General features: G+C 34.7%; 1 protein-coding gene across 2 annotated transcripts in view; it reads right to left on the minus strand.

The window, feature by feature from the left end:
- The window catches only part of LOC145664572 (4-galactosyl-N-acetylglucosaminide 3-alpha-L-fucosyltransferase 9-like), a 439648-nt gene that overhangs the window by 60697 nt on the left and 366096 nt on the right, over nt 1–12855 (minus strand). The window contains exon 4 of one of the 2 annotated variants that reach the window (XR_014127468.1): nt 3349–3426. The exons of the other annotated variant lie outside the window; for it this stretch is intronic. The gene's annotated coding sequence lies outside the window, so the exon portion shown is untranslated. Of the gene's footprint in view, nt 1–3348; nt 3427–12855 lie in introns of those variants that run through there. 2 annotated transcript variants of the gene reach the window in all.

Below are 12855 nucleotides of genomic sequence, written 5' to 3' on the forward strand. Positions count from 1 at the left end.
GATATAAGTGACACATCTAATTTTATAAATAAACTGGTATCAGATTACATTACGGCAACTACACCATAATGTGTGCGCCTAATCACCAGGATTTGCACAATCATTATTTATCTGTTTGATTTCGAACCAGTGACCCTAATAACTCGTAAAGGCAATAGTGTAATAACACTCTTAATATGCAAAACAAATAATTTCGAATTACTAGCTTAACGAAAGAAAACAGTAATAATCAAGTTAATTCCATTGTTTACCATGCACTCAGATATTTAGCAATTTTCAAGACTTTTTGTAAGAGTAAGAAAGAAATACGTTTGAACGCTATATAATCAACACTGAGTTGAGTTGATTTTGAGTTTAACGTTCCGTTCAGCAGCGTGGCTATATGAGACGTGGACCTACTGATTAACGTGAAATCCGAACCACATGAGCTAATCAACACTGAATTTAACTGATTATTTACTATGGAAGCCAAATTAATAAGACATCACCTTTTACTTACTTCTCCGTTCTAGTGTGTGCGACTCGCGGCAAGGTTTAATGACAACACATTATAACCTCTTTATAAACAAAATAAACAACTTGTATTACCATGATCTATCTTTAAAACCTACTTGCAAAACATTAGTTCATTTCTCAATGAAAACGTTAATACTTTAATAGCATATCCAATCGGTACCAATCTGTAACTTCCACACGGATCACTTAAGAATAAAATAGCTTGTCTTTACCTGATCGTCTGCTGATTAACTTAATTTGAAAGATAACCCATTTCCATTCGCGAAATTTTATGCTTGTCAATTCGTTAATTATCCATTTATCAGCGAATGTCTTTAAATGAATGTCTGACAGAGATCAATTTAGTTTCTTATCATTCATATCCCCTCTTCTTGCACCACAAACACGTTCTTACACCTAATTGGCTATTATCATTTCCCGATTACATAATTTAATGATTTGTCGCACACCCATTGGCTAGTAACAGCTTCTGGGCTGACTTCCGCTAACATTCAATCATGTCGTCCTTCCTAATTAATAAATGTAAACCATAATTACAAATAATGTATCAAAATTTTAACTTGAACGATTATACTTTATCCAACCAGTAAATATTGTTAAAAATTATGTAAAACGCTCTATAAAACTGAATTTTATAAGAATTATACCCTTTATTTATGCCAAAAGCTATATTTCATAGGGAAATATATATGTGTATAGGCCTATATACATGTGAAAGCAAATTGACACAAAAAGTGTAGAATTTTTGGTTTTGTTTATAAGATGATCCATGAGTTCTCATCAGTACATAGTTCCAGCCCTAATCTCTTCCTAAGTAGTAATATACTATATAATTATCCATAGTTACTTTGTCATAAACAAGGGGGTTTTGAGGGGCACCTTGCCCTCTGTCCGTAAAAACTTTAATTTATATCCAAGTTTTCTGCCATCTCCAATTAGTATATAGTAACGGTATTTTTCTTGTTTCAGCCTAATTATCTATAAAAACAGAATAATTAAATGTACAGCAACTTTTATTATTATTTATGTGGGCATAGATTAACAATGCGTACGCCCACCTTATTAATATGTATTTAATGATATGCCCTACTGTTAAAAGTGGGTCGTAACAACATTTAATAGTTATCATCCGAGGTTCTTCTGAAGTATTTTCGCAATACATAAGTGGCCCAAGGTTTGTCCAGATGACTAACAGACATTCCAAAATATGATTTGCTAGCCTCACATATCTTAGGACATGACTGTAATATGAAATGGCTTCCCCTGCATTTTATGAAGTCGCCACAAGCGTAGCAAAATGAGTTAGGAGAATGCTTAAACTTTGTTGAAGTTATCTCTGAAATAGAGAATAAAAGTAGATGTTTGCCATCTGACACTTTCCTTGTACCTTGTGCATGTGCATGCTTGTATATACCTAGGTAATTTCGAAAATGCTCTATTGAAAAAATGAGAACCATAGTTCACCAAATATCTGCCATACGAAATATTAACAATTATAGAAATGAGATAATTCGAAAGGTTAGCAACACTGTTAAATATACATTTTGTTACTAGTAAACCTATTGTGGAACAGACCTAAATTTCCAACGTCATTTTCAAAAGCTTCAACAGACTAAGCTAATATTTCTTTCTTGCTAAATGAAAACGTACAATATTTGTTTCATACATAAAGATATCAAGAAAATAATTTCATAGATCCCACTATACCTACCTGAAGACCTGATATTTTCGCCAAAATTCTTGCTTCGATGCTTCATTCGTATGTTACAGTAATCACCCAATTCCAAGATGTAGCCAGTTGAGATGAAAAAATATCCGAAGTATCACCTCAAGGATGCCTCCTATTAGACCCTACACAGCCCATATAACTCATTTAAAACACATATTTCGTCATGTAAGTCGCAAAACCAAAGTTTATTGGTTAAAATATCGCATTCCTGTCTTCTTTTATCGCACATTATCGGAAAATAAATTTACAACCCACGGATAAAATGTGTGTTAGATAGTGTTATCAGTGCTTTTTTAAAACTTTACTCAAGTGGCTTGTATCAAAGAGATGAAATTACGGCACAGAGCTATCATTCTCAAAGTAATCTTCGATAGTATATGCTCTTAAGATTTATTTTAATATTACCTTATCTTAATATCCTAGTTACCAAGGATAAGATATACAATTCAAGTGTTTACTAACTATAGTGATGCGATCAGATTTTAAGCTGCCATAACATTATCAGCAAACAGGAAACCACATTTTACTTTTTAAAATACTTATTTGATTAAAAAAGAATCTGCTTCCAAATGTTAAATAGTTTAAAAGGTTTAACTGAATAATAATAATAATAATAATAATAATAATAATAATAATAATAATAATAATAATAATAATAATAATAATAATAATAAACGAGGGATGGGTTAAGTGAATACTGGACTCTTGGATAAATTAGGGCCATAAACTGAAGGATGAGAGATAAATAAAATAAATTTTGATTTAAAAAAAAATTAAAGTTTCCCCAAGAAATCACTTTAAATGTACTCTAGATATGAAGGGTGTGAAGCAAGAACATGGTAACCTACAATTTTGAAATTGCTGTTTTCGTAGCACCCGGTAGAGAGCAACGCACACCGCTTCGTTTAGCATTGTCCGTTTAATCCTTCATGTATAGTCTTATGTGAAAACTCATCTTTCCGACTTTGAAAATGAATTGTGTAGCAGGAAACCTCTAATTTCTTGAAATAGTTGAATTCACCGACTTCACTGATTAGTTGGTAAATTTATAATAAATGTAATAACGAATGTGTTATAGAGTAAATCTATGTATAGTATATTTACCTTTCCTGCTTCTACTGCTACAGTAAAAACGTTATTCATATGACGTTTCTTATTATTTTCTTTCTTCATGAGATCAACTGCAAAGAAAAGAAAAAATAGCTAATTTAGACAAAGATTAGATAAGATTAGATTAGATTTAGACGAAAACAATAGTTAATAGTTCTGGTGTTTTTGCTCAGAAGATCTAGTTACAGTTCTGAAGCTGAAAACTTCACTTTAAAAAAATAAAATAAACCTTAATTGTACTCTTAAACATATTAACACTAGATAATTAGCGAGAAGTGGGAGAGGTTGCACAAGCGATAAAAAAAAAAGTCTGAAGATGGAATAAGAATTAACATATACACGTCTGCTCGATTCACACGACACACAACTGGGAAATATTGCTGCGATTAGGATTTAGGATTTAGATTTCGGCATCTATGGTCATATTAGCCCGTCACGTATAAGGGATGACGTCCCTCGCCGAGCACTCTATCCGGCGAAATGGAAGGAAGGAAGCAGCTTGGAACTTATAAGTTAGGTACCACGCCGGCATTTGCCTCGTGTGAATGACGAAAACTCAGGGAAACCTCATTCAGGATGGCTGGCCTGGAAAAGCTTTTTACACTTTTTCGACCAAATGCCCCCACCGGGAATCGAACCCGGGACCGCTCGCATCGAAAGTGAAAACGTTTAGCTACTACGCTACGCGGTACCACTGCTGGGATTATAATTTGTCTATATGTAAGGTTGGTGCGTGTGGGAATTACCATAAAACTGATTAATACTACCCATCACATTCTTTTCCGTAGACTAATTTCAAAACCAAGAACTGGTTGAGTTAGTTCTTTGACGAAACTAGTGTTATCCATGTTTTAAAATCTTATTGGAAAGGAGGTGAGTAAAGATCGGCCTATGATAGTCATAAAAAGCAAAAATATTCATACAAGCCAGTATATATTATGAAGTTCAGGCATTAAGTGTTACATCTATGTAAGACGCACATATAGAACCCTGGAAACAAAGTATGGCTGTTGAAATTCTTCCAGTTTAGACTTTTTTTTCGAACTTGGAACGACAATTTTAGCATGAGGCGCTTCATGAAACATTATACTTCGTATTTTCGTGAAGACTAAAGTTAATGAGGTTATCAACAAGTATTCATATAATTTGGTTCATGAAGTGTCTCATACCAAAATTATTGTTGAAGATTCAAAAAAAACGTCCAAACTAGCGGAATGTCAACCATGCTTTGTTTGCTGGATTCTTTATGTGATTTGTGACAATATTTCTCATACGCATCTTACATACGAAACGCTTGGACTGAATACTCATTCGATATATTGGCTTTTATGATCACTTTTACTTTTTATGACTATCACTTTTACTTTTTATGACTATCACTTTTACTTTTTATGACTATCATAGGCGAAAAGAGGCAGGGCCTTTACTAGGGATGGCCAATTCCGGAATTTTTACTTTCCGGAATGCGGAAGTAAAATCGAAAAAATTCCGATTTCGGAAAAATCTAGAATTCGGAAAAATTCCGATGTCAGAAAAATTCTGGAATTTAAAAAATTCCAATTTCAAAAGAATTCCGGATTTTTTTTCGAATTCTGAAACTTCCGAAATCCAGAAAGTGATATTTTCGATTCCGGAAAATTTTGGCCATCCTTAGTTTTTACCCATCTCCTTTCCACTGATAACATGGTTGTATGCTACCTCCTCTACTTACGTTTAACATTTTAAATATCAAACGTGATTGACCTTAATCCAGTCGTAAAGTTTACGGACCTTGAATAGGAATTATATCGCAAAGTACGATTTTTGAAAAATTGAAAGAAAAAAATATTACTCATTAACTAATAATGAGCATTTTCGAAATTATGGGCTCCCTCTTAGCAATACATTTTACATTGCAACACTAAAACAAACAATAATAATGTTTGTCTGATTAATGTTTTGAAACATAATAGAATGATAATCTCAGAATACGAAATTAGTCCGTTCTAGAACGCTGCTCCTTGCTCTTCTAGTGTCGTCACTGCTTATTGTATGCGAGCATCAAAGAGCGGAGAGGGAAGTTTTTGAGTGTAAATATGGTCCTGGTTGCCTCTAATAGCGATTTTAATATCTGCACGGACTGATAACATCATGAATCTACACTCATTTACAATTCTGATGATCTTGATTCTCTATCAACTGTTTATAAAAGCAAATATGACCAAAAAAAAATTTTAAAAAAAGTTACTTTGGTCCATAAAAGTACTTAGTTACCTTTTCATATGAGTTAACATCTAGATCGGCAGCCAACCGTATCATACTGTAAATGTTTCGCTACTGTGGCGCTGAGCTGGTGCATCCCAGCTATCATTTTTTTTTTTATTTCATTCTTTTGTCGGTTATATTCAGTGTGTCTTTTGTTTGGTCACTGGTGAATGAAGGTCATACTCAGAAGAAGACGAAAATACAACAACAATAATGATAATGATGATGATGATAATACAAATTCACAGAGGCAATTGCACTTTTTCTCCTTTTATTCCGTTCTCATTTCTGCATTAAAACCGGTCATTACCTCTCTTCAGCTAATGATAAAAAAAAGAAAAGAAATAGAGAAAAAATGACAAGATGCTGACTTAAGATTCTCCCGGTTCTTGGACATTCTAATGAAGCCTCTCTTTTCTTTATATATATACAGTAAATATATTGTTTCAACAAACCACTTAAGGGACGATTTTCTATATACTGTTGTTGTTGTGAATTTATGCTCATAAACTGTAACGAAACGAAAAAGCAAAATTGTAAATAAATACAAAAGATGGACGTTAATAAATTATCAAACAAAACAATAAATTCAAAGAAAGAGAGGAATTCGTTTCGGAACTATGACTTTGTTTAAATAAGAAGTTCAAGTAAACTAAAAAAAAAAAAAAAAAAAAACATCTGTCACAGGCTAATATTGCATTTCTGCAACTCTACTGTTAAAAACAAAAAGAGAAGGTCAGCAAATAATTCTCCCCGGTGGTCTAGTGGCTAACGCGTGCACGTCTTTGTAGTACGGTGCTCACGAAACGACAGATTTTCTCTTTTACTAGATACGTGAACGAGACAGAAGTTTTTTCAACAGAAACAAAAAATAAAATATTTAGTTTAACATCCTACAAACATGCACCGAGGCTAAGGGAGACGGTGTGCTGCCCACAGTTGAAGCTGCTCATGCATTACCGGGGGGTACAAGATGAGCAGCCAAAAACTACCCCCCAATAAATCATATTGACATCCGCTTTTATTCTTTCCTTCTTGTGGAACCAGATATATTACCAAAAGGATACCGTCTTTTAAGTTGGTTTCAGGGTTGCCAGTAATATAAAGGTACGAGTAAGGGACAGGGTGATCATTCAGCGAGTTCAAGTAGTGCTTATACACAAAGATTACCCCCCAATAAATTATTTTGACAAACACATGTAGTAGCTCTTTCTTCTAAAAGGAGATGACTTTCACCAACAGGTGCCGTCTATGAATACCAGTTTTAAAGAAAACCGAAGATTGACAATAAAGCAGGAGGAAAGGATAAGGAAGTTTAGTTCTCCCTACCTCCTCTCGCGGTCATCGGGTCTCTAGTTGGCGTCAAAAGACATAAACAAAGCTCTTTATTCGATTCACAGCCACACCCCTAAATTCTTCGACTTTTTTAGCCAATACGATTCCAGTGTCTAATGTCAAACTCTCATCAACTCCACGTGGAGTAATGCTTGTTTGAGAAACTTTTGTGTATCCGTTTGTAATGAGTAACGTAAGTTACGAGGAGCAAAAGCCAACGAAGAGAATTATGAAAGTCAGCTCAAATAATTGCCATATTTCTTACCTGCTGCAATACTTACAGATTCATTGAAGCTATTATGTCTATTCCTTCTTGCGTTTCATGTTAATTTTGTCTGATTTTAAAGTAGGAAATTTTCCATAATATTATTGTAAATATATATTTGTTTTGTGGTTTTCTTTGTTTTGTTTCATTTTCAAGGCCTGTTATTTTTTAAAATATTTCTTTTACCGAGAGTTACTTTTTTTTTTTTAAAAATCCGACTTTAAAAAGTCAGTTATTATACAAGAATAGTTATTATTTATTACTTTATTTATCGTACTGCTTATTAATTTTTCTTTGTTTCTCTGCCTGCATTATGTTTTAAATAAATATTTTAGTAATGCTTATAAGAAAAAGAGACAAATGATTGGATAATGAACCAATTAGTTAAAATAGATACACATATTTTCCCAAGTTGTAGTTCATAAAATTACCTGTATGCTTATTCGAAGTGACTGCAAATTGCAAGGAATAACCAATGGAAATCATAACACTATTTCACTTTGAAATAAGTATAATAGGCTATCTGATTCTCGTTTTATTGGGTTGGATTAGATATCTGAGTTTAGTGTCCCGTTCAGCAGCAAGGCTGTATGAGACGTGGATCTACAGCTTAACGTGGGATCCGGACCACATGAATTCCCGCTGAGAATCGAACCTGGGCCTCCCACCCCAAAGGCGCGTATGCTATACACACGAGGGAGTTATTTCTAGTCTGGTATACACTAACGCACATACATATTATATATATACAGTATATATATATATATATATATATATATATATATATATATATATATATATATATATATAGAGAGAGAGAGAGAGAGAGAGAGAGAGAGAGAGAGAGAGAGAGTTATGTATCCACATAAATAAAACAATACACAACTAGATAGATAGGTATGCAGAGAAGAAATATCCTGGCGATACAAGTAGTTGATGGAGAAATCATAAATTCCTTCAAATTGGAAGCATTTCATATGTCAATGGAATGAAAAAAAAAATCACTGATAGTGATCCGTCTTTGAAAAAGACGAAATTCGCTGGGTTAAGTTATGACCCTTAAGCTCCTATTCTACAACTGCTTCAGCTTCAAAAATGTTATTATTCCCCTTGTTTACCTTCATTTTCAACGAATTTAAATAGTTGGTTACTGAATTCTCTATGTCTGTGTGTCTGATATCTTAATTTTTTTTTTTTTCAATTTTGAGTCGTCCATTCCATAGAGCATCAAAAACTACCTGAAAGAAGTGATGACATTTTTTGTGTCACTCTTACCGTTTACAAGATATTGGAAGAAGTTCCGATTTCGGTAGATTTAAGGAGCCATATCTCGGGAACCTTAAGTGATAGTGAGATGATATTGGTGTTGATCAATACCTAAGAGAATGGTGAACATTTTGGTACCAAATAATAACCGATGGCCACTGGTTATATCTGCATTTTCAGTATATATACGGTGATAAAAATGTGACAGCTCTATATAGCTAATTCAATAGATCCCCTAATACCAGGTTCCAAATATGTAAGTGTATTATCTATCGAATTTAAACAAATAAATTAATTATTAAATTTCATATAAATTTCGGGAAAAAATAATTCGTTCTAAGTTAGTTCTGGCAATACTCTTCGAGCATTCTCAACTGGTTAATGTTCCTGCGCAAACAGCAACTTGCATGTCTCTTCGCTACTCTCATTTTCATATCTTCATTCTCACCATCGTGGTTAATCTGATTGAGTAAAAAATTATGATTAACTAAGCAAATTCATCACCATCGCAATGCCGAACACGTATTTCAAACTTGGACCGTTTCCGATTTTGAAAACGCTCCTCCGTACACTATAAGATATTATTACACCCTACCTTGTATATCACATCGTTATTAAAAAATCATATACAATACATTTTTTAAGTAATAAGTTAAAACTTGCAATCACTCTTATTGAAACGTTCGAATTGCAAGCGGAGCGAGTAAAAATTTTTTTAAATCTATTTTTTTGCAAACTGATAAACATATTGATTTAATAGGACACCAATAAGTTTTTGGAATGACTCGTCATTTACTCATTTCCAGCGCTTTTTCTTTCTTGCTTGTTCGTTGCCCCTTACTATTAGCGCCCAGTGCGACCGCTCTTCTTGCCCCCCCTCTTTAGCTACGGCTCTGACAATGTACGAACTGCTTTATATATATATATATATATATATATATATATATATATATATATATATATATATATATATATATATATATATATATTGAGTTTTCAAAATAGCAGGATATTGAAGAATTTATTTCGTGTTTTCATAATTACTAACAAATTTCAGTGAAAATATATAGCTAGCACAGTGGTGAGCAAATTTTTGTGAGTCCAAAGAGAAAACCTTAGGTGGGTATATATATATAAGGTACTTCTTGTAATAGTAAAACAATGTTATTAAACTCTGAAAGATTATGAACTAGATTGTGAATACATGAACATCCGAACCAAATAGAATATACTTACATTATTAATATTTATTTATAATAATTAACCCTTAACAGGAAATATGTGTCTGTTAGACACGTATGGTTTTTAATTGTATTACATTGGCAACACTGATTCACTCAATGTATCGGTTTTCTCAGTACCTTCCTATTATTTAACATTACACATATGTTTTTTTTAAAAAGATATTGCTTTATACATGTCCGTGTCCCACAGAGACACATTTCCTGTAAGCGAAGAAAATACCGTTTCCTGTTAAGGGTTAAGGGTAAAAGTGAGAGGGAACGCGGGGAGATACCGTCCTCCGACCTTGAAAAAATATGTACGGCGTCCCTCCAGTTCCTAAAAATTACAATGGGCAAAGATAGGCAAGGGGACGGCGCGACCTCATGCCGCTACCTACCATACCCCTACCTTTTCAGATCCGCTTTTACCCGTAATAACAATTAATACGATTATCAATAACACGCATGCTAAGATAATTTTATAATTAATGTCACGTATTTATGTATTGTTATAACGTATTAAATAATCTTAGTGAGTGCCTCATCATTACAAAACACTCATCGCAGGTTTGACAACAGCGCGCTGATCACTAATTGGTTGCCAAAAGTTAGTTTAGCTGGCTCACTGTATGGTAACTAACTACAGTGAATATAAGTGTTGTCTATGTCTACTGTAGGGATATGTATCTTTCTTTAACTTAGAAATATTTAGACATTTCTGGTAACCGTAGGGACATATGGACGGAATTTTATAAATTGGTGCGGAAGATAGGGATTTAAATAAAAACTTTGTGAGTAAAAATAAAATGCAATTAATCCTAATATTGGTAATAGTAATTGTTCAAGGTCACAGTGTTTCATACTAGAGATGGAGTGGGTCATTGGGTAGTGGGTCAACAGCATGTGACCTAATGAGACCCACCACCCATCATGACCCACTGCAACCCACCACTCACCATGGCTCACTGTGATCCACCGACTCTCTGCATTATAGACAGCATCTTCTGAATACTGGTGAATTTGTCTACGTTTTACTTGCATGGCTCTTATTTCCTATCCTTTTTCATTTGTTTCTGTTTACTTACTTGAGATGAGTATATTTAAGTGAAAAAAGAACTTCAGGCATTTTTGGATATTGATATTTGTAATCGTAATAAAAGCAATAGGACTTATACTACTACTTGGCTTTTGAGAAACAGCGTGTGAGCTTTTAGAGGAGCTAAATACTGGAAATAATAATTTTTGAATTACTGTAATATATAAATTATTATAATAAAAATTTGAATGTAATTATGTGTGCATCACGGCCAAATTGAAAAGTCAAATGAAATGACTTTTGGCTTAGGTCTTAATCCAAACTGGGATGGTATCACATAGCTTTTATTATAAAACATATCCTAAGGGGGTAGTGGGGATCCGATTTTTTGCGCAAAAAAAAAAAAAAAAAAAAAATGAGTATCTGCTACGGATGGGCACGGGCGAGTTTTCTTTGAAACTTGACTCGACTCGAAACATACATTTTTCAGCTCGACTCGAAAATTTCGTGCAACTCGATTCGAATTTGGGCCGTTTCGAGTCGAGTCGAGTCAAAATGAGCCAATTCGAGCTAAACCCTGTGTGTAGTTCCAAGTACTCTTTTCAAGTATCCTACAGAGACAAAATAATTATCAATTATGCTACTCCTACTACTACTTCTTATATTATTATTATTATTATTATTATTATTATTATTATTATTATTATTATTATTATTATTATTATTATTATTATTATTATCAGAACAATACCGTGTATAACCATGAAAGGTAGGCGGTTTGTATCTGAATAATGAAAACTAGTTGACTGTAGATCTCGGTCTTCGAAAAGTCTTCAGGAGGCAAAAACATCGGTCACGAGGTTCTGGGTTTGAGTTCCGGAGGAATAAGTATTCGGACTCGAGCGAAAAGTTGTTAAAAGTTATACGGCGCCGGCCAAAGATGTTCAATACTGCTCGGCCTGGATTTATGGTTGTCAACAGGTCGAACGGCTCGGCTCACAGCTCATTCATATCGAGCCAAACCGAGAAGTGACCTGAGCCAACAGCTTACCTAAATGAGCAGGCTCGAACCGATGGCTCACCCAAGCCGAACCAAACCGAGCTGATTGCTCACCCAACCGAGCCATCGACTCATTTGACCTGAGTCGAACCAAGCCGATGGACTCGTTTCAACGGAGCTAGCTAGAGCCGAGTCGGTGCATCCCAACCTAGCTGGCTCGAACCATCGGCTCAGTCGATGGCTTGTCCCTACCGAGCCGATAGCTAATCACAATCGAGCCGGAGCGAGCAGCTCGCTCAGTTGAACCGAGTCGAGTCGGTTGACATCACTACCCGGATTGAGCTTCTGTTTGGGCTCAAACATTAGACCGTGCAGGTCTCAGCCTTGATGGTAAGAACTACATACTTATATTGGTGGTCATGACATTTGAGGCAGTCTCGTTATTAAAATCTATTGCCTCGTTATCAAGATGAGACGAGACGCACTAAAAGTTCCCCCAGGGACGTACGGAAGGGGGGGACACGGGGGTCCGGACCCCCCCGAAATTTCGACTTTTTAAAAATTTAGCCTAATTTTAGGGGCAATTTTAGCAATTTTAATATAAAATAGCTTCATATTTAGTTTGGACCCCCCCCCCGAAATAAATTCCTGGGTACGCTACTGAGTTCCCCACAAGATGCACTAAAAGTACGAGACGAGGTGCGTCCCTGTCGTGAACAACATTAAAAGTGTTCCGCATTACTGTTTACATTCCTCATGGCTTTCGTTTTCCAGGCTAATCTGGCGATGATTTCAAAACGAGTTAAAACGAGCTGAACGAGCAAGCCATTTATCAAACTCGACTCGACTCGAAACTCGACCTCAAAACAGTGACTCGACTCAAGAAAATTGAATTTGACTCGACTCGAAACTCAAGTCGAGTTGAGTTATAGCTCGACTCGTGCCCGTCCTTAAGTATCTCGCAAGTCCTTAAACTTACGGAGCTGAAATTCAGTGTGTTAACTCTTTATTGAAAATGAACAGAACGTGTCCTAGCATTTTTTAAAATTCTCCTTTATGAGTGGGGGAGGAACTTTCTATATATGAAAAATTGGTAGTGGTTTGGTTTGTAAAAATAATCGAAAACGATCG

The sequence above is a fragment of the Thermobia domestica genome, chromosome 11, assembly GCF_964235325.1.
Source record: "Thermobia domestica chromosome 11, izTheDome1.hap1.1, whole genome shotgun sequence".
Taxonomy (NCBI): domain Eukaryota; kingdom Metazoa; phylum Arthropoda; class Insecta; order Zygentoma; family Lepismatidae; genus Thermobia; species Thermobia domestica.